Genomic DNA, 25,407 nt, shown 5'->3' with positions numbered 1-25,407 from the left:
CAAGACAATTTCTACTGCTTTTCATGTTGGTATCCACACCAAATGCACCATTGGAACCGGTGCAAGATTGCCACTGCACTCGGCGTTGTAACATCTGGAACCTAGAGGACACACATCAGAGGGCGTTGGTGGTATAGTGGTGAGCATAGCTGCCTTCCAAGCAGTTGACCCAGGTTCGATTCCTGGCCAACGCAGTGCAAATATTTATATATTCTCCAAGCAGGATATATTTTAATGCAACATGTCACAAAACTGAAATATCAGAAACAGAATAATCAGCCGTTATATAAAAAAATAAACAAACACGTAGGTAGACATCTCGATCGCCTCATCTGCTACATTCATTGTCCCAATATATGCTATTTTCCATAAAGCACTCACCACTCACATGTGCTGATAATAAATATTTTGCTGGGGGCAGGCAAGGAAAGGGCTGAGCCCCGACCAGACATTATAACCCCAGCAACCCTATTTTAAAAAGCATTTCTAGGCGATATCTAGCCTCTGAAAATAATAGGCAAGATCCACCGATAAATCTGGCAAAAGTCCCCAAGATTTTGTGCATACTTGTGCTCTCACCTGAATGCAGCGCCACCTTGTAACCATCGGATGTAACTGCGGCTCAGAAAAATGTTTTATCAGAGGGCAAGTTGAGAGGACTCCAAGTGGCAGATTTCCACGGAAAGAGCCTCTCGCTGCAGCAGGAAGGTTGGATACTTCAAATTGGCATAGTTTCCTGTCCAGCGTCCTCTCACGTCCCGAACGCTCCCAAACACTCAAAAGCCTCGCACCGGGCAAGCCCTCACCGTGTAGATCTCTGGCTCCCAGGTAAAGCCAAATCCTGAGTATGCTAGTGCTAGGATCACAGAGAAAGGACAGGGACAGAGAGCTGCTGTCTTGGTAAAGGCCTGAAACGGCTAATTCCTAAGAGGGTCTGCACTTTCAGTTATGACTGACTGTGAGTGGGGAAGATGAAGATTTTCTGTACCCAGCATACCTTGCGATGTGCTTAGGCAAATGAGGAGAGAGCCCCTCCAATCCCTTGCCACTCCGCTGAAAGCTCCTCCTCTGCATAAAGATAGCACTTTCACAAGGGAGCAGAGTGGCGCAGCGGAAGCGTGCTGGGCCCATAACCCAGAGGTCGATGGATCGAAACCATCCTCTGCTAATATTGCTTGATTTTTCTTCCTAGGACTAATCTGTCATTTCCACCCTGCCAGCAAGGAAAAGCGGAGGCTTGTGCTAGCTATGTGAGAAAAGACTTCTCAACTATCTGTCTCTGCTGTAAATCAAGAGAGTGATCGTCAAAGGATCAACCCTATACTTTGAAAGTAAAGATACCCAATTAGAAGCATAAATGACAGGTGGGACCTTCACACGTTTTTCGGGGCATGCTTTGAATTTCATTCTTCCCTTTTTGTTCTGCTTTTATCAATCTCCTATGCATTTCATGGAATTTACTCCCTTTCTCTTCGCTGCTTTGCTTCCGATGCTGCCCATATGCTCATTTCCACTATTTGTACTGCTGCTTTCCATTTCTTCTCTTCTGCACAGCTTTGTCCTTGGTTTCAATCCCCAGTTCTTTACCCTCTGCAAGACAATTTCTACTGCTTTTCATGTTGGTATCCACACCAAATGCACCATTGGAACCGGTGCAAGATTGCCACTGCACTCGGCGTTGTAACATCTGGAACCTAGAGGACACACATCAGAGGGCGTTGGTGGTATAGTGGTGAGCATAGCTGCCTTCCAAGCAGTTGACCCGGGATCGATTCCCGGCCAACGCAGTGCAAATATTTATATATTCTCCAAGCAGGATATATTTTAATGCAACATGTCACAAAACTGAAATATCAGAAACAGAATAATCAGCCGTTATATAAAAAAATAAACAAACACGTAGGTAGACATCTCGATCGCCTCATCTGCTACATTCATTGTCCCAATATATGCTATTTTCCATAAAGCACTCACCACTCACATGTGCTGATAATAAATATTTTGCTGGGGGCAGGCAATGAAAGGGCTGAGCCCCGACCAGACATTATAACCCCAGCAACCCTATTTTAAAAAGCATTTCTAGGCGATATCTAGCCTCTGAAAATAATAGGCAAGATCCACCGATAAATCTGGCAAAAGTCCCCAAGATTTTGTGCATACTTGTGCTCTCACCTGAATGCAGTGCCACCTTGTAACCATCGGATGTAACTGCGGCTCAGAAAAATGTTTTATCAGAGGGCAAGTTGAGAGGACTCCAAGTGGCAGATTTCCACGGAAAGAGCCTCTCACTGCAGCAGGAAGGTTGGATACTTTAAATTGGCATAGTTTCCTGTCCAGCGTCCTCTCACGTCCCGAACGCTCCCAAACGCTCAAAAGCCTCACACCGGGCAAGCCCTCACCGGGTAGATCTCTGGCTCCCAGGTAAAGCCAAATCCTGAGTATGCTAGTGCTAGGATCACAGAGAAAGGACAGGGACAGAGAGCTGCTGTCTTGGTAAAGGCCTGAAACGGCTAATTCCTAAGAGGGTCTGCACTTTCAGTTATGACTGACTGTGAGTGGGGAAGATGAAGATTTTCTGTACCCAGCATACCTTGCGATGTGCTTAGGCAAATGAGGAGAGAGCCCCACCAATCCCTTGCCACTCCGCTGAAAGCTCCTCCTCTGCATAAAGAGAGCACTTTCACAAGGGAGCAGAGTGGCGCAGCGGAAGCGTGCTGGGCCCATAACCCAGAGGTCGATGGATCGAAACCATCCTCTGCTAATATTGCTTGATTTTTCATCCTAGGACTAATCTGTCATTTCCACCCTGCCAGCAAGGAAAAGCGCAGGCTTGTGCTAGCTATGTGAGAAAAGACTTCTCAACTATCTGTCTCTGCTGTAAATCAAGAGAGTGATCGTCAAAGGATCAACCCTATACTTTGAAAGTAAAGATACCCAATTAGAAGCATAAATGACAGATGGGACCTTCACACGTTTTTCGGGGCATGCTTTGAATTTCATTCTTCCCTTTTTGTTCTGCTTTTATCAATCTCCTATGCATTTCATGGAATTTACTCCCTTTCTCTTCGCTGCTTTGCTTCCGATGCTGCCCATATGCTCATTTCCACTATTTGTACTGCTGCTTTCCATTTCTTCTCTTCTGCACAGCTTTGTCCTTGGTTTCAATCCCCAGTTCTTTACCCTCTGCAAGACAATTTCTACTGCTTTTCATGTTGGTATCCACACCAAATGCACCATTGGAACCGGTGCAAGATTGCCACTGCACTCGGCGTTGTAACATCTGGAACCTAGAGGACACACATCAGAGGGCGTTGGTGGTATAGTGGTGAGCATAGCTGCCTTCCAAGCAGTTGACCCGGGTTCGATTCCTGGCCAACGCAGTGCAAATATTTATATATTCTCCAAGCAGGATATATTTTAATGCAACATGTCACAAAACTGAAATATCAGAAACAGAATAATCAGCCGTTATATAAAAAAATAAACAAACACGTAGGTAGACATCTCGATCGCCTCATCTGCTACATTCATTATCCCAATATATGCTATTTTCCATAATGCACTCACCACTCACATGTGCTGATAATAAATATTTTGCTGGGGGCAGACAATGAAAGGGCTGAGCCCCGACCAGACATTATAACCCCAGCAACCCTATTTTAAAAAGCATTTCTAGGCGATATCTAGCCTCTGAAAATAATAGGCAAGATCCACCGATAAATCTGGCAAAAGTCCCCAAGATTTTGTGCATACTTGTGCTCTCACCTGAATGCAGCGCCACCTTGTAACCATCGGATGTAACTGCGGCTCAGAAAAATGTTTTATCAGAGGGCAAGTTGAGAGGACTCCAAGTGGCAGATTTCCACGGAAAGAGCCTCTCGCTGCAGCAGGAAGGTTGGATACTTCAAATTGGCATAGTTTCCTGTCCAGCGTCCTCTCACGTCCTGAACGCTCCCAAACACTCAAAAGCCTCGCCCTCACCGGGTAGATCTCTGGCTCCCAGGTAAAGCCAAATCCTGAGTATGCTAGTGCTAGGATCACAGAGAAAGGACAGGGACAGAGAGCTGCTGTCTTGGTAAAGGCCTGAAACGGCTAATTCCTAAGAGGGTCTGCACTTTCAGTTATGACTGACTGTGAGTGGGGAAGATGAAGATTTTCTGTACCCAGCATACCTTGCGATGTGCTTAGGCAAATGAGGAGAGAGCCCCACCAATCCCTTGCCACTCCGCTGAAAGCTCCTCCTCTGCATAAAGAGAGCACTTTCACAAGGGAGCAGAGTGGCGCAGCGGAAGCGTGCTGGGCCCATAACCCAGAGGTCGATGGATCGAAACCATCCTCTGCTAATATTGCTTGATTTTTCTTCCTAGGACTAATCTGTCATTTCCACCCTGCCAGCAAGGAAAAGCGCAGGCTTGTGCTAGCTATGTGAGAAAAGACTTCTCAACTATCTGTCTCTGCTGTAAATCAAGAGAGTGATCGTCAAAGGATCAACCCTATACTTTGAAAGTAAAGATACCCAATTAGAAGCATAAATGACAGGTGGGACCTTCACACGTTTTTCGGGGCATGCTTTGAATTTCATTCTTCCCTTTTTGTTCTGCTTTTATCAATCTCCTATGCATTTCATGGAATTTACTCCCTTTCTCTTCGCTGCTTTGCTTCCGATGCTGCCCATATGCTCATTTCCACTATTTGTACTGCTGCTTTCCATTTCTTCTCTTCTGCACAAGTTTGTCCTTGGTTTCAATCCCCAGTTCTTTACCCTCTGCAAGACAATTTCTACTGCTTTTCATGTTGGTATCCACACCAAATGCACCATTGGAACCGGTGCAAGATTGCCACTGCACTCGGCGTTGTAACATCTGGAAGCTAGAGAACACACATCAGAAGGCGTTGGTGGTATAGTGGTGAGCATAGCTGCCTTCCAAGCAGTTGACCCGTGTTCGATTCCCGGCCAACGCAGTGCAAATATTTATATATTCTCCAAGCAGGATATATTTTAATGCAACATGTCACAAAACTGAAATATCAGAAACAGAATAATCAGCCGTTATATAAAAAAACAAACAAACACGTAGGTAGACATCTCGATCGCCTCATCTGCTACATTCATTGTCCCAATATATGCTATTTTCCATAAAGCACTCACCACTCACATGTGCTGATAATAAATATTTTGCTGGGGGCAGGCAATGAAAGGGCTGAGCCCCGACCAGACATTATAACCCCAGCAACCCTATTTTAAAAAGCATTTCTAGGCGATATCTAGCCTCTGAAAATAATAGGCAAGATCCACCGATAAATCTGGCAAAAGTCCCCAAGATTTTGTGCATACTTGTGCTCTCACCTGAATGCAGCGCCACCTTGTAACCATCGGATGTAACTGCGGCTCAGAAAAATGTTTTATCAGAGGGCAAGTTGAGAGGACTCCAAGTGGCAGATTTCCACGGAAAGAGCCTCTCGCTGCAGCAGGAAGGTTGGATACTTCAAATTGGCATAGTTTCCTGTCCAGCGTCCTCTCACGTCCCGAACGCTCCCAAACACTCAAAAGCCTCACACCGGGTAAGCCCTCACCGGGTAGATCTCTGGCTCCCAGGTAAAGCCAAATCCTGAGTATGCTAGTGCTAGGATCACAGAGAAAGGACAGGGACAGAGAGCTGCTGTCTTGGTAAAGGCCTGAAACGGCTAATTCCTAAGAGGGTCTGCACTTTCAGTTATGACTGACTGTGAGTGGGAAAGATGAAGATTTTCTGTACCCAGCATACCTTGCGATGTGCTTAGGCAAATGAGGAGAGAGCCCCACCAATCCCTTGCCACTCCGCTGAAAGCTCCTCCTCTGCATAAAGACAGCACTTTCACAAGGGAGCAGAGTGGCGCAGCGGAAGCGTGCTGGGCCCATAACCCAGAGGTCGATGGATCGAAACCATCCTCTGCTAATATTGCTTGATTTTTCTTCCTAGGACTAATCTGTCATTTCCACCCTGCCAGCAAGGAAAAGCGCAGGCTTGTGCTAGCTATGTGAGAAAAGACTTCTCAACTATCTGTCTCTGCTGTAAATCAAGAGAGTGATCGTCAAAGGATCAACCCTATACTTTGAAAGTAAAGATACCCAATTAGAAGCATAAATGACAGGTGGGACCTTCACACGTTTTTCGGGGCATGCTTTGAATTTCATTCTTCCCTTTTTGTTCTGCTTTTATCAATCTCCTATGCATTTCATGGAATTTACTCCCTTTCTCTTCGCTGCTTTGCTTCCGATGCTGCCCATATGCTCATTTCCACTATTTGTACTGCTGCTTTCCATTTCTTCTCTTCTGCACAGCTTTGTCCTTGGTTTCAATCCCCAGTTCTTTACCCTCTGCAAGACAATTTCTACTGCTTTTCATGTTGGTATCCACACCAAATGCACCATTGGAACCGGTGCAAGATTGCCACTGCACTCGGCGTTGTAACATCTGGAACCTAGAGGACACACATCAGAGGGCGTTGGTGGTATAGTGGTGAGCATAGCTGCCTTCCAAGCAGTTGACCCAGGTTCGATTCCTGGCCAACGCAGTGCAAATATTTATATATTCTCCAAGCAGGATATATTTTAATGCAACATGTCACAAAACTGAAATATCAGAAACAGAATAATCAGCCGTTATATAAAAAAATAAACAAACACGTAGGTAGACATCTCGATCGCCTCATCTGCTACATTCATTGTCCCAATATATGCTATTTTCCATAAAGCACTCACCACTCACATGTGCTGATAATAAATATTTTGCTGGGGGCAGGCAAGGAAAGGGCTGAGCCCCGACCAGACATTATAACCCCAGCAACCCTATTTTAAAAAGCATTTCTAGGCGATATCTAGCCTCTGAAAATAATAGGCAAGATCCACCGATAAATCTGGCAAAAGTCCCCAAGATTTTGTGCATACTTGTGCTCTCACCTGAATGCAGCGCCACCTTGTAACCATCGGATGTAACTGCGGCTCAGAAAAATGTTTTATCAGAGGGCAAGTTGAGAGGACTCCAAGTGGCAGATTTCCACGGAAAGAGCCTCTCGCTGCAGCAGGAAGGTTGGATACTTCAAATTGGCATAGTTTCCTGTCCAGCGTCCTCTCACGTCCCGAACGCTCCCAAACGCTCAAAAGCCTCCCCTCACCGGGTAGATCTCTAGCTCCCAGGTAAAGCCAAATCCTGAGTATGCTAGTGCTAGGATCACAGAGAAAGGACAGGGACAGAGAGCTGCTGTCTTGGTAAAGGCCTGAAACGGCTAATTCCTAAGAGGGTCTGCACTTTCAGTTATGACTGACTGTGAGTGGGGAAGATGAAGATTTTCTGTACCCAGCATACCTTGCGATGTGCTTAGGCAAATGAGGAGAGAGCCCCTCCAATCCCTTGCCACTCGGCTGAAAGCTCCTCCTCTGCATAAAGAGAGCACTTTCACAAGGGAGCAGAGTGGCGCAGCGGAAGTGTGCTGGGCCCATAACCCAGAGGTCGATGGATCGAAACCATCCTCTGCTAATATTGCTTGATTTTTCTTCCTAGGACTAATCTGTCATTTCCACCCTGCCAGCAAGGAAAAGCGCAGGCTTGTGCTAGCTATGTGAGAAAAGACTTCTCAACTATCTGTCTCTGCTGTAAATCAAGAGAGTGATCGTCAAAGGATCAACCCTATACTTTGAAAGTAAAAATACCCAATTAGAAGCATAAATGACAGGTGGGACCTTCACACGTTTTTCGGGGCATGCTTTGAATTTCATTCTTCCCTTTTTGTTCTGCTTTTATCAATCTCCTATGCATTTCATGGAATTTACTCCCTTTCTCTTCGCTGCTTTGCTTCCGATGCTGCCCATATGCTCATTTCCACTATTTGTACTGCTGCTTTCCATTTCTTCTCTTCTGCACAGCTTTGTCCTTGGTTTCAATCCCCAGTTCTTTACCCTCTGCAAGACAATTTCTACTGCTTTTCATGTTGGTATCCACACCAAATGCACCATTGGAACCGGTGCAAGATTGCCACTGCACTCGGCGTTGTAACATCTGGAACCTAGAGGACACACATCAGAGGGCGTTGGTGGTATAGTGGTGAGCATAGCTGCCTTCCAAGCAGTTGATCCGGGTTCGATTCCCGGCCAACGCAGTGCAAATATTTATATATTCTCCAAGCAGGATATATTTTAATGCAACATGCCACAAAACTGAAATATCAGAAACAGAATAATCAGCCGTTATATAAAAAAATAAACAAACACGTAGGTAGACATCTCGATCGCCTCATCTGCTACATTCATTGTCCCAATATATGCTATTTTCCATAAAGCACTCACCACTCACATGTGCTGATAATAAATATTTTGCTGGGGGCAGGCAATGAAAGGGCTGAGCCCCGACCAGACATTATAACCCCAGCAACCCTATTTTAAAAAGCATTTCTAGGCGATATCTAGCCTCTGAAAATAATAGGCAAGATCCACCGATAAATCTGGCAAAAGTCCCCAAGATTTTGTGCATACTTGTGCTCTCACCTGAATGCAGTGCCACCTTGTAACCATCGGATGTAACTGCGGCTCAGAAAAATGTTTTATCAGAGGGCAAGTTGAGAGGACTCCAAGTGGCAGATTTCCACGGAAAGAGCCTCTCGCTGCAGCAGGAAGGTTGGATACTTCAAATTGGCATAGTTTCCTGTCCAGCGTCCTCTCACGTCCCGAACGCTCCCAAACACTCAAAAGCCTCACACCGGGTAAGCCCTCACCGGGTAGATCTCTGGCTCCCAGGTAAAGCCAAATCCTGAGTATGCTAGTGCTAGGATCACAGAGAAAGGACAGGGACAGAGAGCTGCTGTCTTGGTAAAGGCCTGAAACGGCTAATTCCTAAGAGGGTCTGCACTTTCAGTTATGACTGACTGTGAGTGGGGAAGATGAAGATTTTCTGTACCCAGCATACCTTGCGATGTGCTTAGGCAAATGAGGAGAGAGCCTCACCAATCCCTTGCCACTCCGCTGAAAGCTCCTCCTCTGCATAAAGAGAGCACTTTCACAAGGGAGCAGAGTGGCGCAGCGGAAGCGTGCTGGGCCCATAACCCAGAGGTCGATGGATCGAAACCATCCTCTGCTAATATTGCTTGATTTTTCTTCCTAGGACTAATCTGTCATTTCCACCCTGCCAGCAAGGAAAAGCGCAGGCTTGTGCTAGCTATGTGAGAAAAGACTTCTCAACTATCTGTCTCTGCTGTAAATCAAGAGAGTGATCGTCAAAGGATCAACCCTATACTTTGAAAGTAAAGATACCCAATTAGAAGCATAAATGACAGGTGGGACCTTCACACGTTTTTCGGGGCATGCTTTGAATTTCATTCTTCCCTTTTTGTTCTGCTTTTATCAATCTCCTATGCATTTCATGGAATTTACTCCCTTTCTCTTCGCTGCTTTGCTTCCGATGCTGCCCATATGCTCATTTCCACTATTTGTACTGCTGCTTTCCATTTCTTCTCTTCTGCACAGCTTTGTCCTTGGTTTCAATCCCCAGTTCTTTACCCTCTGCAAGACAATTTCTACTGCTTTTCATGTTGGAATCCACACCAAATGCACCATTGGAACGGGTGCAAGATTGCCACTGCACTCGGCGTTGTAACATCTGGAACCTAGAGGACACACATCAGAGGGCGTTGGTGGTATAGTGGTGAGCATAGCTGCCTTCCAAGCAGTTGACCCGGGTTTGATTCCCGGCCAACGCAGTGCAAATATTTATATATTCTCCAAGCAGGATATATTTTAATGCAACATGTCACAAAACTGAAATATCAGAAACAGAATAATCAGCCGTTATATATAAAAAAAAAAAACACGTAGGTAGACATCTCGATCGCCTCATCTGCTACATTCATTGTCCCAATATATGCTATTTTCCATAAAGCACTCACCACTCACATGTGCTGATAATAAATATTTTGCTGGGGGCAGGCAATGAAAGGGCTGAGCCCCGACCAGACATTATAACCCCAGCATCCCTATTTTAAAAAGCATTTCTAGGCGATATCTAGCCTCTGAAAATAATAGGCAAGATCCACCGATAAATCTGGCAAAAGTCCCCAAGATTTTGTGCATACTTGTGCTCTCACCTGAATGCAGCGCCACCTTGTAACCATCGGATGTAACTGCGGCTCAGAAAAATGTTTTATCAGAGGGCAAGTTGAGAGGACTCCAAGTGGCAGATTTCCACGGAAAGAGCCTCTCACTGCAGCAGGAAGGTTGGATACTTTAAATTGGCATAGTTTCCTGTCCAGCGTCCTCTCACGTCCCGAACGCTCCCAAACGCTCAAAAGCCTCACACCGGGCAAGCCCTCACCGGGTAGATCTCTGGCTCCCAGGTAAAGCCAAATCCTGAGTATGCTAGTGCTAGGATCACAGAGAAAGGACAGGGACAGAGAGCTGCTGTCTTGGTAAAGGCCTGAAACGGCTAATTCCTAAGAGGGTCTGCACTTTCAGTTATGACTGACTGTGAGTGGGAAAGATGAAGATTTTCTGTACCCAGCATACCTTGCGATGTGCTTAGGCAAATGAGGAGAGAGCCCCACCAATCCCTTGCCACTCCGCTGAAAGCTCCTCCTCTGCATAAAGACAGCACTTTCACAAGGGAGCAGAGTGGCGCAGCGGAAGCGTGCTGGGCCCATAACCCAGAGGTCGATGGATCGAAACCATCCTCTGCTAATATTGCTTGATTTTTCTTCCTAGGACTAATCTGTCATTTCCACCCTGCCAGCAAGGAAAAGCGCAGGCTTGTGCTAGCTATGTGAGAAAAGACTTCTCAACTATCTGTCTCTGCTGTAAATCAAGAGAGTGATCGTCAAAGGATCAACCCTATACTTTGAAAGTAAAGATACCCAATTAGAAGCATAAATGACAGGTGGGACCTTCACACGTTTTTCGGGGCATGCTTTGAATTTCATTCTTCCCTTTTTGTTCTGCTTTTATCAATCTCCTATGCATTTCATGGAATTTACTCCCTTTCTCTTCGCTGCTTTGCTTCCGATGCTGCCCATATGCTCATTTCCACTATTTGTACTGCTGCTTTCCATTTCTTCTCTTCTGCACAGCTTTGTCCTTGGTTTCAATCCCCAGTTCTTTACCCTCTGCAAGACAATTTCTACTGCTTTTCATGTTGGTATCCACACCAAATGCACCATTGGAACCGGTGCAAGATTGCCACTGCACTCGGCGTTGTAACATCTGGAACCTAGAGGACACACATCAGAGGGCGTTGGTGGTATAGTGGTGAGCATAGCTGCCTTCCAAGCAGTTGACCCAGGTTCGATTCCTGGCCAACGCAGTGCAAATATTTATATATTCTCCAAGCAGGATATATTTTAATGCAACATGTCACAAAACTGAAATATCAGAAACAGAATAATCAGCCGTTATATAAAAAAATAAACAAACACGTAGGTAGACATCTCGATCGCCTCATCTGCTACATTCATTGTCCCAATATATGCTATTTTCCATAAAGCACTCACCACTCACATGTGCTGATAATAAATATTTTGCTGGGGGCAGGCAAGGAAAGGGCTGAGCCCCGACCAGACATTATAACCCCAGCAACCCTATTTTAAAAAGCATTTCTAGGCGATATCTAGCCTCTGAAAATAATAGGCAAGATCCACCGATAAATCTGGCAAAAGTCCCCAAGATTTTGTGCATACTTGTGCTCTCACCTGAATGCAGCGCCACCTTGTAACCATCGGATGTAACTGCGGCTCAGAAAAATGTTTTATCAGAGGGCAAGTTGAGAGGACTCCAAGTGGCAGATTTCCACGGAAAGAGCCTCTCGCTGCAGCAGGAAGGTTGGATACTTCAAATTGGCATAGTTTCCTGTCCAGCGTCCTCTCACGTCCCGAACGCTCCCAAACGCTCAAAAGCCTCCCCTCACCGGGTAGATCTCTAGCTCCCAGGTAAAGCCAAATCCTGAGTATGCTAGTGCTAGGATCACAGAGAAAGGACAGGGACAGAGAGCTGCTGTCTTGGTAAAGGCCTGAAACGGCTAATTCCTAAGAGGGTCTGCACTTTCAGTTATGACTGACTGTGAGTGGGGAAGATGAAGATTTTCTGTACCCAGCATACCTTGCGATGTGCTTAGGCAAATGAGGAGAGAGCCCCTCCAATCCCTTGCCACTCGGCTGAAAGCTCCTCCTCTGCATAAAGAGAGCACTTTCACAAGGGAGCAGAGTGGCGCAGCGGAAGTGTGCTGGGCCCATAACCCAGAGGTCGATGGATCGAAACCATCCTCTGCTAATATTGCTTGATTTTTCTTCCTAGGACTAATCTGTCATTTCCACCCTGCCAGCAAGGAAAAGCGCAGGCTTGTGCTAGCTATGTGAGAAAAGACTTCTCAACTATCTGTCTCTGCTGTAAATCAAGAGAGTGATCGTCAAAGGATCAACCCTATACTTTGAAAGTAAAGATACCCAATTAGAAGCATAAATGACAGGTGGGACCTTCACACGTTTTTCGGGGCATGCTTTGAATTTCATTCTTCCCTTTTTGTTCTGCTTTTATCAATCTCCTATGCATTTCATGGAATTTACTCCCTTTCTCTTCGCTGCTTTGCTTCCGATGCTGCCCATATGCTCATTTCCACTATTTGTACTGCTGCTTTCCATTTCTTCTCTTCTGCACAGCTTTGTCCTTGGTTTCAATCCCCAGTTCTTTACCCTCTGCAAGACAATTTCTACTGCTTTTCATGTTGGTATCCACACCAAATGCACCATTGGAACCGGTGCAAGATTGCCACTGCACTCGGCGTTGTAACATCTGGAACCTAGAGGACACACATCAGAGGGCGTTGGTGGTATAGTGGTGAGCATAGCTGCCTTCCAAGCAGTTGATCCGGGTTCGATTCCCGGCCAACGCAGTGCAAATATTTATATATTCTCCAAGCATGATATATTTTAATGCAACATGCCACAAAACTGAAATATCAGAAACAGAATAATCAGCCGTTATATAAAAAAATAAACAAACACGTAGGTAGACATCTCGATCGCCTCATCTGCTACATTCATTGTCCCAATATATGCTATTTTCCATAAAGCACTCACCACTCACATGTGCTGATAATAAATATTTTGCTGGGGGCAGGCAATGAAAGGGCTGAGCCCCGACCAGACATTATAACCCCAGCAACCCTATTTTAAAAAGCATTTCTAGGCGATATCTAGCCTCTGAAAATAATAGGCAAGATCCACCGATAAATCTGGCAAAAGTCCCCAAGATTTTGTGCATACTTGTGCTCTCACCTGAATGCAGTGCCACCTTGTAACCATCGGATGTAACTGCGGCTCAGAAAAATGTTTTATCAGAGGGCAAGTTGAGAGGACTCCAAGTGGCAGATTTCCACGGAAAGAGCCTCTCGCTGCAGCAGGAAGGTTGGATACTTCAAATTGGCATAGTTTCCTGTCCAGCGTCCTCTCACGTCCCGAACGCTCCCAAACACTCAAAAGCCTCGCACCGGGCAAGCCCTCACCGTGTAGATCTCTGGCTCCCAGGTAAAGCCAAATCCTGAGTATGCTAGTGCTAGGATCACAGAGAAAGGACAGGGACAGAGAGCTGCTGTCTTGGTAAAGGCCTGAAACGGCTAATTCCTAAGAGGGTCTGCACTTTCAGTTATGACTGACTGTGAGTGGGGAAGATGAAGATTTTCTGTACCCAGCATACCTTGCGATGTGCTTAGGCAAATGAGGAGAGAGCCCCTCCAATCCCTTGCCACTCCGCTGAAAGCTCCTCCTCTGCATAAAGATAGCACTTTCACAAGGGAGCAGAGTGGCGCAGCGGAAGCGTGCTGGGCCCATAACCCAGAGGTCGATGGATCGAAACCATCCTCTGCTAATATTGCTTGATTTTTCTTCCTAGGACTAATCTGTCATTTCCACCCTGCCAGCAAGGAAAAGCGGAGGCTTGTGCTAGCTATGTGAGAAAAGACTTCTCAACTATCTGTCTCTGCTGTAAATCAAGAGAGTGATCGTCAAAGGATCAACCCTATACTTTGAAAGTAAAGATACCCAATTAGAAGCATAAATGACAGGTGGGACCTTCACACGTTTTTCGGGGCATGCTTTGAATTTCATTCTTCCCTTTTTGTTCTGCTTTTATCAATCTCCTATGCATTTCATGGAATTTACTCCCTTTCTCTTCGCTGCTTTGCTTCCGATGCTGCCCATATGCTCATTTCCACTATTTGTACTGCTGCTTTCCATTTCTTCTCTTCTGCACAGCTTTGTCCTTGGTTTCAATCCCCAGTTCTTTACCCTCTGCAAGACAATTTCTACTGCTTTTCATGTTGGTATCCACACCAAATGCACCATTGGAACCGGTGCAAGATTGCCACTGCACTCGGCGTTGTAACATCTGGAACCTAGAGGACACACATCAGAGGGCGTTGGTGGTATAGTGGTGAGCATAGCTGCCTTCCAAGCAGTTGACCCGGGATCGATTCCCGGCCAACGCAGTGCAAATATTTATATATTCTCCAAGCAGGATATATTTTAATGCAACATGTCACAAAACTGAAATATCAGAAACAGAATAATCAGCCGTTATATAAAAAAATAAACAAACACGTAGGTAGACATCTCGATCGCCTCATCTGCTACATTCATTGTCCCAATATATGCTATTTTCCATAAAGCACTCACCACTCACATGTGCTGATAATAAATATTTTGCTGGGGGCAGGCAATGAAAGGGCTGAGCCCCGACCAGACATTATAACCCCAGCAACCCTATTTTAAAAAGCATTTCTAGGCGATATCTAGCCTCTGAAAATAATAGGCAAGATCCACCGATAAATCTGGCAAAAGTCCCCAAGATTTTGTGCATACTTGTGCTCTCACCTGAATGCAGTGCCACCTTGTAACCATCGGATGTAACTGCGGCTCAGAAAAATGTTTTATCAGAGGGCAAGTTGAGAGGACTCCAAGTGGCAGATTTCCACGGAAAGAGCCTCTCACTGCAGCAGGAAGGTTGGATACTTTAAATTGGCATAGTTTCCTGTCCAGCGTCCTCTCACGTCCCGAACGCTCCCAAACGCTCAAAAGCCTCACACCGGGCAAGCCCTCACCGGGTAGATCTCTGGCTCCCAGGTAAAGCCAAATCCTGAGTATGCTAGTGCTAGGATCACAGAGAAAGGACAGGGACAGAGAGCTGCTGTCTTGGTAAAGGCCTGAAACGGCTAATTCCTAAGAGGGTCTGCACTTTCAGTTATGACTGACTGTGAGTGGGGAAGATGAAGATTTTCTGTACCCAGCATACCTTGCGATGTGCTTAGGCAAATGAGGAGAGAGCCCCACCAATCCCTTGCCACTCCGCTGAAAGCTCCTCCTCTGCATAAAGAGAGCACTTTCACAAGGGAGCAGAGTGGCGCAGCGGAAGCGTGCTGGGCCCATAACCCAGAGGTCGATGGATCGAAACCATCCTCTGCTAATATTGCTTGATTTTTCATCCTAGGACTAATCTGTCATTTCCACCCTGCCAGCAAGGAAAAGCGCAGGCTTGTGCTAGCTATGTGAGAAAAGACTTCTCAACTATCTGTCTCTGCTGTAAATCAAGAGAGTGATCGTCAAAGGATCAACCCTATACTTTGAAAGTAAAGATACCCAATTAGAAGCATAAATGACAGATGGGACCTTCACACGTTTTTCGGGGCATGCTTTGAATTTCATTCTTCCCTTTTTGTTCTGCTTTTATCAATCTCCTATGCATTTCATGGAATTTACTCCCTTTCTCTTCGCTGCTTTGCTTCCGATGCTGCCCATATGCTCATTTCCACTATTTGTACTGCTGCTTTCCATTTCTTCTCTTCTGCACAGCTTTGTCCTTGGTTTCAATCCCCAGTTCTTTACCCTCTGCAAGACAATTTCTACTGCTTTTCATGTTGGTATCCACACCAAATGCACCATTGGAACCGGTGCAAGATTGCCACTGCACTCGGCGTTGTAACATCTGGAACCTAGAGGACACACATCAGAGGGCGTTGGTGGTATAGTGGTGAGCATAGCTGCCTTCCAAGCAGTTGACCCGGGTTCGATTCCTGGCCAACGCAGTGCAAATATTTATATATTCTCCAAGCAGGATATATTTTAATGCAACATGTCACAAAACTGAAATATCAGAAACAGAATAATCAGCCGTTATATAAAAAAATAAACAAACACGTAGGTAGACATCTCGATCGCCTCATCTGCTACATTCATTATCCCAATATATGCTATTTTCCATAATGCACTCACCACTCACATGTGCTGATAATAAATATTTTGCTGGGGGCAGACAATGAAAGGGCTGAGCCCCGACCAGACATTATAACCCCAGCAACCCTATTTTAAAAAGCATTTCTAGGCGATATCTAGCCTCTGAAAATAATAGGCAAGATCCACCGATAAATCTGGCAAAAGTCCCCAAGATTTTGTGCATACTTGTGCTCTCACCTGAATGCAGCGCCACCTTGTAACCATCGGATGTAACTGCGGCTCAGAAAAATGTTTTATCAGAGGGCAAGTTGAGAGGACTCCAAGTGGCAGATTTCCACGGAAAGAGCCTCTCGCTGCAGCAGGAAGGTTGGATACTTCAAATTGGCATAGTTTCCTGTCCAGCGTCCTCTCACGTCCTGAACGCTCCCAAACACTCAAAAGCCTCGCCCTCACCGGGTAGATCTCTGGCTCCCAGGTAAAGCCAAATCCTGAGTATGCTAGTGCTAGGATCACAGAGAAAGGACAGGGACAGAGAGCTGCTGTCTTGGTAAAGGCCTGAAACGGCTAATTCCTAAGAGGGTCTGCACTTTCAGTTATGACTGACTGTGAGTGGGGAAGATGAAGATTTTCTGTACCCAGCATACCTTGCGATGTGCTTAGGCAAATGAGGAGAGAGCCCCACCAATCCCTTGCCACTCCGCTGAAAGCTCCTCCTCTGCATAAAGAGAGCACTTTCACAAGGGAGCAGAGTGGCGCAGCGGAAGCGTGCTGGGCCCATAACCCAGAGGTCGATGGATCGAAACCATCCTCTGCTAATATTGCTTGATTTTTCTTCCTAGGACTAATCTGTCATTTCCACCCTGCCAGCAAGGAAAAGCGCAGGCTTGTGCTAGCTATGTGAGAAAAGACTTCTCAACTATCTGTCTCTGCTGTAAATCAAGAGAGTGATCGTCAAAGGATCAACCCTATACTTTGAAAGTAAAGATACCCAATTAGAAGCATAAATGACAGGTGGGACCTTCACACGTTTTTCGGGGCATGCTTTGAATTTCATTCTTCCCTTTTTGTTCTGCTTTTATCAATCTCCTATGCATTTCATGGAATTTACTCCCTTTCTCTTCGCTGCTTTGCTTCCGATGCTGCCCATATGCTCATTTCCACTATTTGTACTGCTGCTTTCCATTTCTTCTCTTCTGCACAAGTTTGTCCTTGGTTTCAATCCCCAGTTCTTTACCCTCTGCAAGACAATTTCTACTGCTTTTCATGTTGGTATCCACACCAAATGCACCATTGGAACCGGTGCAAGATTGCCACTGCACTCGGCGTTGTAACATCTGGAAGCTAGAGAACACACATCAGAAGGCGTTGGTGGTATAGTGGTGAGCATAGCTGCCTTCCAAGCAGTTGACCCGTGTTCGATTCCCGGCCAACGCAGTGCAAATATTTATATATTCTCCAAGCAGGATATATTTTAATGCAACATGTCACAAAACTGAAATATCAGAAACAGAATAATCAGCCGTTATATAAAAAAACAAACAAACACGTAGGTAGACATCTCGATCGCCTCATCTGCTACATTCATTGTCCCAATATATGCTATTTTCCATAAAGCACTCACCACTCACATGTGCTGATAATAAATATTTTGCTGGGGGCAGGCAATGAAAGGGCTGAGCCCCGACCAGACATTATAACCCCAGCAACCCTATTTTAAAAAGCATTTCTAGGCGATATCTAGCCTCTGAAAATAATAGGCAAGATCCACCGATAAATCTGGCAAAAGTCCCCAAGATTTTGTGCATACTTGTGCTCTCACCTGAATGCAGCGCCACCTTGTAACCATCGGATGTAACTGCGGCTCAGAAAAATGTTTTATCAGAGGGCAAGTTGAGAGGACTCCAAGTGGCAGATTTCCACGGAAAGAGCCTCTCGCTGCAGCAGGAAGGTTGGATACTTCAAATTGGCATAGTTTCCTGTCCAGCGTCCTCTCACGTCCCGAACGCTCCCAAACACTCAAAAGCCTCACACCGGGTAAGCCCTCACCGGGTAGATCTCTGGCTCCCAGGTAAAGCCAAATCCTGAGTATGCTAGTGCTAGGATCACAGAGAAAGGACAGGGACAGAGAGCTGCTGTCTTGGTAAAGGCCTGAAACGGCTAATTCCTAAGAGGGTCTGCACTTTCAGTTATGACTGACTGTGAGTGGGGAAGATGAAGATTTTCTGTACCCAGCATACCTTGCGATGTGCTTAGGCAAATGAGGAGAGAGCCCCACCAATCCCTTGCCACTCCGCTGAAAGCTCCTCCTCTGCATAAAGAGAGCACTTTCACAAGGGAGCAGAGTGGCGCAGCGGAAGCGTGCTGGGCCCATAACCCAGAGGTCGATGGATCGAAACCATCCTCTGCTAATATTGCTTGCTTTTTCTTCCTAGGACTAATCTGTCATTTCCACCCTGCCAGCAAGGAAAAGCGCAGGCTTGTGCTAGCTATGTGAGAAAAGACTTCTCAACTATCTGTCTCTGCTGTAAATCAAGAGAGTGATCGTCAAAGGATCAACCCTATACTTTGAAAGTAAAGATACCCAATTAGAAGCATAAATGACAGGTGGGACCTTCACACGTTTTTCGGGGCATGCTTTGAATTTCATTCTTCCCTTTTTGTTCTGCTTTTATCAATCTCCTATGCATTTCATGGAATTTACTCCCTTTCTCTTCGCTGCTTTGCTTCCGATGCTGCCCATATGCTCATTTCCACTATTTGTACTGCTGCTTTCCATTTCTTCTCTTCTGCACAGCTTTGTCCTTGGTTTCAATCCCCAGTTCTTTACCCTCTGCAAGACAATTTCTACTGCTTTTCATGTTGGTATCCACACCAAATGCACCATTGGAACCGGTGCAAGATTGCCACTGCACTCGGCGTTGTAACATCTGGAACCTAGAGGACACACATCAGAGGGCGTTGGTGGTATAGTGGTGAGCATAGCTGCCTTCCAAGCAGTTGACCCGGGTTCGATTCCCGGCCAACGCAGTGCAAATATTTATATATTCTCCAAGCAGGATATATTTTAATGCAACATGTCACAAAACTGAAATATCAGAAACAGAATAATCAGCCGTTATATAAAAAAATAAACAAACACGTAGGTAGACATCTCGATCGCCTCATCTGCTACATTCATTGTCCCAATATATGCTATTTTCCATAAAGCACTCACCACTCACATGTGCTGATAATAAATATTTTGCTGGGGGCAGGCAAGGAAAGGGCTGAGCCCCGACCAGACATTATAACCCCAGCAACCCTATTTTAAAAAGCATTTCTAGGCGATATCTAGCCTCTGAAAATAATAGGCAAGATCCACCGATAAATCTGGCAAAAGTCCCCAAGATTTTGTGCATACTTGTGCTCTCACCTGAATGCAGCGCCACCTTGTAACCATCGGATGTAACTGCGGCTCAGAAAAATGTTTTATCAGAGGGCAAGTTGAGAGGACTCCAAGTGGCAGATTTCCACGGAAAGAGCCTCTCGCTGCAGCAGGAAGGTTGGATACTTCAAATTGGCATAGTTTCCTGTCCAGCGTCCTCTCACGTCCCGAACGCTCCCAAACGCTCAAAAGCCTCCCCTCACCGGGTAGATCTCTAGCTCCCAGGTAAAGCCAAATCCTGAGTATGCTAGTGCTAGGATCACAGAGAAAGGACAGGGACAGAGAGCTGCTGTCTTGGTAAAGGCCTGAAACGGCTAATTCCTAAGAGGGTCTGCACTTTCAGTTATGACTGACTGTGAGTGGGGAAGATGAAGATTTTCTGTACCCAGCATACCTTGCGATGTGCTTAGGCAAATGAGGAGAGAGCCCCTCCAATCCCTTGCCACTCGGCTGAAAGCTCCTCCTCTGCATAAAGAGAGCACTTTCACAAGGGAGCAGAGTGGCGCAGCGGAAGTGTGCTGGGCCCATAACCCAGAGGTCGATGGATCGAAACCATCCTCTGCTAATATTGCTTGATTTTTCTTCCTAGGACTAATCTGTCATTTCCACCCTGCCAGCAAGGAAAAGCGCAGGCTTGTGCTAGCTATGTGAGAAAAGACTTCTCAACTATCTGTCTCTGCTGTAAATCAAGAGAGTGATCGTCAAAGGATCAACCCTATACTTTGAAAGTAAAGATACCCAATTAGAAGCATAAATGACAGGTGGGACCTTCACACGTTTTTCGGGGCATGCTTTGAATTTCATTCTTCCCTTTTTGTTCTGCTTTTATCAATCTCCTATGCATTTCATGGAATTTACTCCCTTTCTCTTCGCTGCTTTGCTTCCGATGCTGCCCATATGCTCATTTCCACTATTTGTACTGCTGCTTTCCATTTCTTCTCTTCTGCACAGCTTTGTCCTTGGTTTCAATCCCCAGTTCTTTACCCTCTGCAAGACAATTTCTACTGCTTTTCATGTTGGTATCCACACCAAATGCACCATTGGAACCGGTGCAAGATTGCCACTGCACTCGGCGTTGTAACATCTGGAACCTAGAGGACACACATCAGAGGGCGTTGGTGGTATAGTGGTGAGCATAGCTGCCTTCCAAGCAGTTGATCCGGGTTCGATTCCCGGCCAACGCAGTGCAAATATTTATATATTCTCCAAGCAGGATATATTTTAATGCAACATGCCACAAAACTGAAATATCAGAAACAGAATAATCAGCCGTTATATAAAAAAATAAACAAACACGTAGGTAGACATCTCGATCGCCTCATCTGCTACATTCATTGTCCCAATATATGCTATTTTCCATAAAGCACTCACCACTCACATGTGCTGATAATAAATATTTTGCTGGGGGCAGGCAATGAAAGGGCTGAGCCCCGACCAGACATTATAACCCCAGCAACCCTATTTTAAAAAGCATTTCTAGGCGATATCTAGCCTCTGAAAATAATAGGCAAGATCCACCGATAAATCTGGCAAAAGTCCCCAAGATTTTGTGCATACTTGTGCTCTCACCTGAATGCAGTGCCACCTTGTAACCATCGGATGTAACTGCGGCTCAGAAAAATGTTTTATCAGAGGGCAAGTTGAGAGGACTCCAAGTGGCAGATTTCCACGGAAAGAGCCTCTCGCTGCAGCAGGAAGGTTGGATACTTCAAATTGGCATAGTTTCCTGTCCAGCGTCCTCTCACGTCCCGAACGCTCCCAAACACTCAAAAGCCTCGCACCCGGCAAGCCCTCACCGTGTAGATCTCTGGCTCCCAGGTAAAGCCAAATCCTGAGTATGCTAGTGCTAGGATCACAGAGAAAGGACAGGGACAGAGAGCTGCTGTCTTGGTAAAGGCCTGAAACGGCTAATTCCTAAGAGGGTCTGCACTTTCAGTTATGACTGACTGTGAGTGGGGAAGATGAAGATTTTCTGTACCCAGCATACCTTGCGATGTGCTTAGGCAAATGAGGAGAGAGCCCCTCCAATCCCTTGCCACTCCGCTGAAAGCTCCTCCTCTGCATAAAGAGAGCACTTTCACAAGGGAGCAGAGTGGTGCAGCGGAAGCGTGCTGGGCCCATAACCCAGAGGTCGATGGATCGAAACCATCCTCTGCTAATATTGCTTGATTTTTCTTCCTAGGACTAATCTGTCATTTCCACCCTGCCAGCAAGGAAAAGCGGAGGCTTGTGCTAGCTATGTGAGAAAAGACTTCTCAACTATCTGTCTCTGCTGTAAATCAAGAGAGTGATCGTCAAAGGATCAACCCTATACTTTGAAAGTAAAGATACCCAATTAGAAGCATAAATGACAGGTGGGACCTTCACACGTTTTTCGGGGCATGCTTTGAATTTCATTCTTCCCTTTTTGTTCTGCTTTTATCAATCTCCTATGCATTTCATGGAATTTACTCCCTTTCTCTTCGCTGCTTTGCTTCCGATGCTGCCCATATGCTCATTTCCACTATTTGTACTGCTGCTTTCCATTTCTTCTCTTCTGCACAGCTTTGTCCTTGGTTTCAATCCCCAGTTCTTTACCCTCTGCAAGACAATTTCTACTGCTTTTCATGTTGGTATCCACACCAAATGCACCATTGGAACCGGTGCAAGATTGCCACTGCACTCGGCGTTGTAACATCTGGAACCTAGAGGACACACATCAGAGGGCGTTGGTGGTATAGTGGTGAGCATAGCTGCCTTCCAAGCAGTTGACCCGGGATCGATTCCCGGCCAACGCAGTGCAAATATTTATATATTCTCCAAGCAGGATATATTTTAATGCAACATGTCACAAAACTGAAATATCAGAAACAGAATAATCAGCCGTTATATAAAAAAATAAACAAACACGTAGGTAGACATCTCGATCGCCTCATCTGCTACATTCATTGTCCCAATATATGCTATTTTCCATAAAGCACTCACCACTCACATGTGCTGATAATAAATATTTTGCTGGGGGCAGGCAATGAAAGGGCTGAGCCCCGACCAGACATTATAACCCCAGCAACCCTATTTTAAAAAGCATTTCTAGGCGATATCTAGCCTCTGAAAATAATAGGCAAGATCCACCGATAAATCTGGCAAAAGTCCCCAAGATTTTGTGCATACTTGTGCTCTCACCTGAATGCAGTGCCACCTTGTAACCATCGGATGTAACTGCGGCTCAGAAAAATGTTTTATCAGAGGGCAAGTTGAGAGGACTCCAAGTGGCAGATTTCCACGGAAAGAGCCTCTCACTGCAGCAGGAAGGTTGGATACTTTAAATTGGCATAGTTTCCTGTCCAGCGTCCTCTCACGTCCCGAACGCTCCCAAACGCTCAAAAGCCTCACACCGGGCAAGCCCTCACCGGGTAGATCTCTGGCTCCCAGGTAAAGCCAAATCCTGAGTATGCTAGTGCTAGGATCACAGAGAAAGGACAGGGACAGAGAGCTGCTGTCTTGGTAAAGGCCTGAAACGGCTAATTCCTAAGAGGGTCTGCACTTTCAGTTATGACTGACTGTGAGTGGGGAAGATGAAGATTTTCTGTACCCAGCATACCTTGCGATGTGCTTAGGCAAATGAGGAGAGAGCCCCACCAATCCCTTGCCACTCCGCTGAAAGCTCCTCCTCTGCATAAAGAGAGCACTTTCACAAGGGAGCAGAGTGGCGCAGCGGAAGCGTGCTGGGCCCATAACCCAGAGGTCGATGGATCGAAACCATCCTCTGCTAATATTGCTTGATTTTTCATCCTAGGACTAATCTGTCATTTCCACCCTGCCAGCAAGGAAAAGCGCAGGCTTGTGCTAGCTATGTGAGAAAAGACTTCTCAACTATCTGTCTCTGCTGTAAATCAAGAGAGTGATCGTCAAAGGATCAACCCTATACTTTGAAAGTAAAGATACCCAATTAGAAGCATAAATGACAGGTGGGACCTTCACACGTTTTTCGGGGCATGCTTTGAATTTCATTCTTCCCTTTTTGTTCTGCTTTTATCAATCTCCTATGCATTTCATGGAATTTACTCCCTTTCTCTTCGCTGCTTTGCTTCCGATGCTGCCCATATGCTCATTTCCACTATTTGTACTGCTGCTTTCCATTTCTTCTCTTCTGCACAGCTTTGTCCTTGGTTTCAATCCCCAGTTCTTTACCCTCTGCAAGACAATTTCTACTGCTTTTCATGTTGGTATCCACACCAAATGCACCATTGGAACCGGTGCAAGATTGCCACTGCACTCGGCGTTGTAACATCTGGAACCTAGAGGACACACATCAGAGGGCGTTGGTGGTATAGTGGTGAGCATAGCTGCCTTCCAAGCAGTTGACCCGGGTTCGATTCCTGGCCAACGCAGTGCAAATATTTATATATTCTCCAAGCAGGATATATTTTAATGCAACATGTCACAAAACTGAAATATCAGAAACAGAATAATCAGCCGTTATATAAAAAAATAAACAAACACGTAGGTAGACATCTCGATCGCCTCATCTGCTACATTCATTGTCCCAATATATGCTATTTTCCATAAAGCACTCACCACTCACATGTGCTGATAATAAATATTTTGCTGGGGGCAGGCAAGGAAAGGGCTGAGCCCCGACCAGACATTATAACCCCAGCAACCCTATTTTAAAAAGCATTTCTAGGCGATATCTAGCCTCTGAAAATAATAGGCAAGATCCACCGATAAATCTGGCAAAAGTCCCCAAGATTTTGTGCATACTTGTGCTCTCACCTGAATGCAGCGCCACCTTGTAACCATCGGATGTAACTGCGGCTCAGAAAAATGTTTTATCAGAGGGCAAGTTGAGAGGACTCCAAGTGGCAGATTTCCACGGAAAGAGCCTCTCGCTGCAGCAGGAAGGTTGGATACTTCAAATTGGCATAGTTTCCTGTCCAGCGTCCTCTCACGTCCCGAACGCTCCCAAACACTCAAAAGCCTCACACCGGGTAAGCCCTCACCGGGTAGATCTCTGGCTCCCAGGTAAAGCCAAATCCTGAGTATGCTAGTGCTAGGATCACAGAGAAAGGACAGGGACAGAGAGCTGCTGTCTTGGTAAAGGCCTGAAACGGCTAATTCCTAAGAGGGTCTGCACTTTCAGTTATGACTGACTGTGAGTGGGGAAGATGAAGATTTTCTGTACCCAGCATACCTTGCGATGTGCTTAGGCAAATGAGGAGAGAGCCCCTCCAATCCCTTGCCACTCCGCTGAAAGCTCCTCCTCTGCATAAAGAGAGCACTTTCACAAGGGAGCAGAGTGGCGCAGCGGAAGCGTGCTGGGCCCATAACCCAGAGGTCGATGGATCGAAACCATCCTCTGCTAATATTGCTTGATTTTTCTTCCTAGGACTAATCTGTCATTTCCACCCTGCCAGCAAGGAAAAGCGGAGGCTTGTGCTAGCTATGTGAGAAAAGACTTCTCAACTATCTGTCTCTGCTGTAAATCAAGAGAGTGATCGTCAAAGGATCAACCCTATACTTTGAAAGTAAAGATACCCAATTAGAAGCATAAATGACAGGTGGGACCTTCACACGTTTTTCGGGGCATGCTTTGAATTTCATTCTTCCCTTTTTGTTCTGCTTTTATCAATCTCCTATGCATTTCATGGAATTTACTCCCTTTCTCTTCGCTGCTTTGCTTCCGATGCTGCCCATATGCTCATTTCCACTATTTGTACTGCTGCTTTCCATTTCTTCTCTTCTGCACAGCTTTGTCCTTGGTTTCA

At 45.7% G+C, this 25,407-nt stretch overlaps 10 non-coding genes across 10 annotated transcripts; all 10 read left to right on the top strand.

Annotated features, from left to right (window-relative positions):
• The first annotated feature begins 122 nt into the window (after positions 1-122).
• TRNAG-UCC (transfer RNA glycine (anticodon UCC)) lies at positions 123-194 on the top strand. The gene has a single exon. It is a non-coding gene; the product is annotated as a tRNA-Gly (tRNA).
• Positions 195-1,715: 1,521 nt separating this feature from the next.
• On the top strand, positions 1,716-1,787 carry TRNAG-UCC (transfer RNA glycine (anticodon UCC)). The gene has a single exon. It is a non-coding gene; the product is annotated as a tRNA-Gly (tRNA).
• Positions 1,788-6,483: 4,696 nt separating this feature from the next.
• TRNAG-UCC (transfer RNA glycine (anticodon UCC)) lies at positions 6,484-6,555 on the top strand. Its single transcript has one exon. It is a non-coding gene; the product is annotated as a tRNA-Gly (tRNA).
• Positions 6,556-8,064: 1,509 nt separating this feature from the next.
• Positions 8,065-8,136, top strand: TRNAG-UCC (transfer RNA glycine (anticodon UCC)). Its single transcript has one exon. It is a non-coding gene; the product is annotated as a tRNA-Gly (tRNA).
• Positions 8,137-11,249: 3,113 nt separating this feature from the next.
• On the top strand, positions 11,250-11,321 carry TRNAG-UCC (transfer RNA glycine (anticodon UCC)). The gene has a single exon. It is a non-coding gene; the product is annotated as a tRNA-Gly (tRNA).
• Positions 11,322-12,830: 1,509 nt separating this feature from the next.
• On the top strand, positions 12,831-12,902 carry TRNAG-UCC (transfer RNA glycine (anticodon UCC)). The gene has a single exon. It is a non-coding gene; the product is annotated as a tRNA-Gly (tRNA).
• Positions 12,903-14,423: 1,521 nt separating this feature from the next.
• TRNAG-UCC (transfer RNA glycine (anticodon UCC)) lies at positions 14,424-14,495 on the top strand. Its single transcript has one exon. It is a non-coding gene; the product is annotated as a tRNA-Gly (tRNA).
• Positions 14,496-19,191: 4,696 nt separating this feature from the next.
• Positions 19,192-19,263, top strand: TRNAG-UCC (transfer RNA glycine (anticodon UCC)). Its single transcript has one exon. It is a non-coding gene; the product is annotated as a tRNA-Gly (tRNA).
• A 1,509-nt stretch (positions 19,264-20,772) lies between these two features.
• Positions 20,773-20,844, top strand: TRNAG-UCC (transfer RNA glycine (anticodon UCC)). Its single transcript has one exon. It is a non-coding gene; the product is annotated as a tRNA-Gly (tRNA).
• A 1,521-nt stretch (positions 20,845-22,365) lies between these two features.
• Positions 22,366-22,437, top strand: TRNAG-UCC (transfer RNA glycine (anticodon UCC)). Its single transcript has one exon. It is a non-coding gene; the product is annotated as a tRNA-Gly (tRNA).
• Positions 22,438-25,407: the final 2,970 nt, after the last annotated feature.

Source organism: Triturus cristatus, chromosome 11 (assembly GCF_964204655.1).
Source record: "Triturus cristatus chromosome 11, aTriCri1.1, whole genome shotgun sequence".
NCBI lineage: Eukaryota > Metazoa > Chordata > Amphibia > Caudata > Salamandridae > Triturus > Triturus cristatus.
Note: the sequence above shows the minus strand (reverse complement) of the source record. Positions and strands in the feature narration are given on the sequence as shown.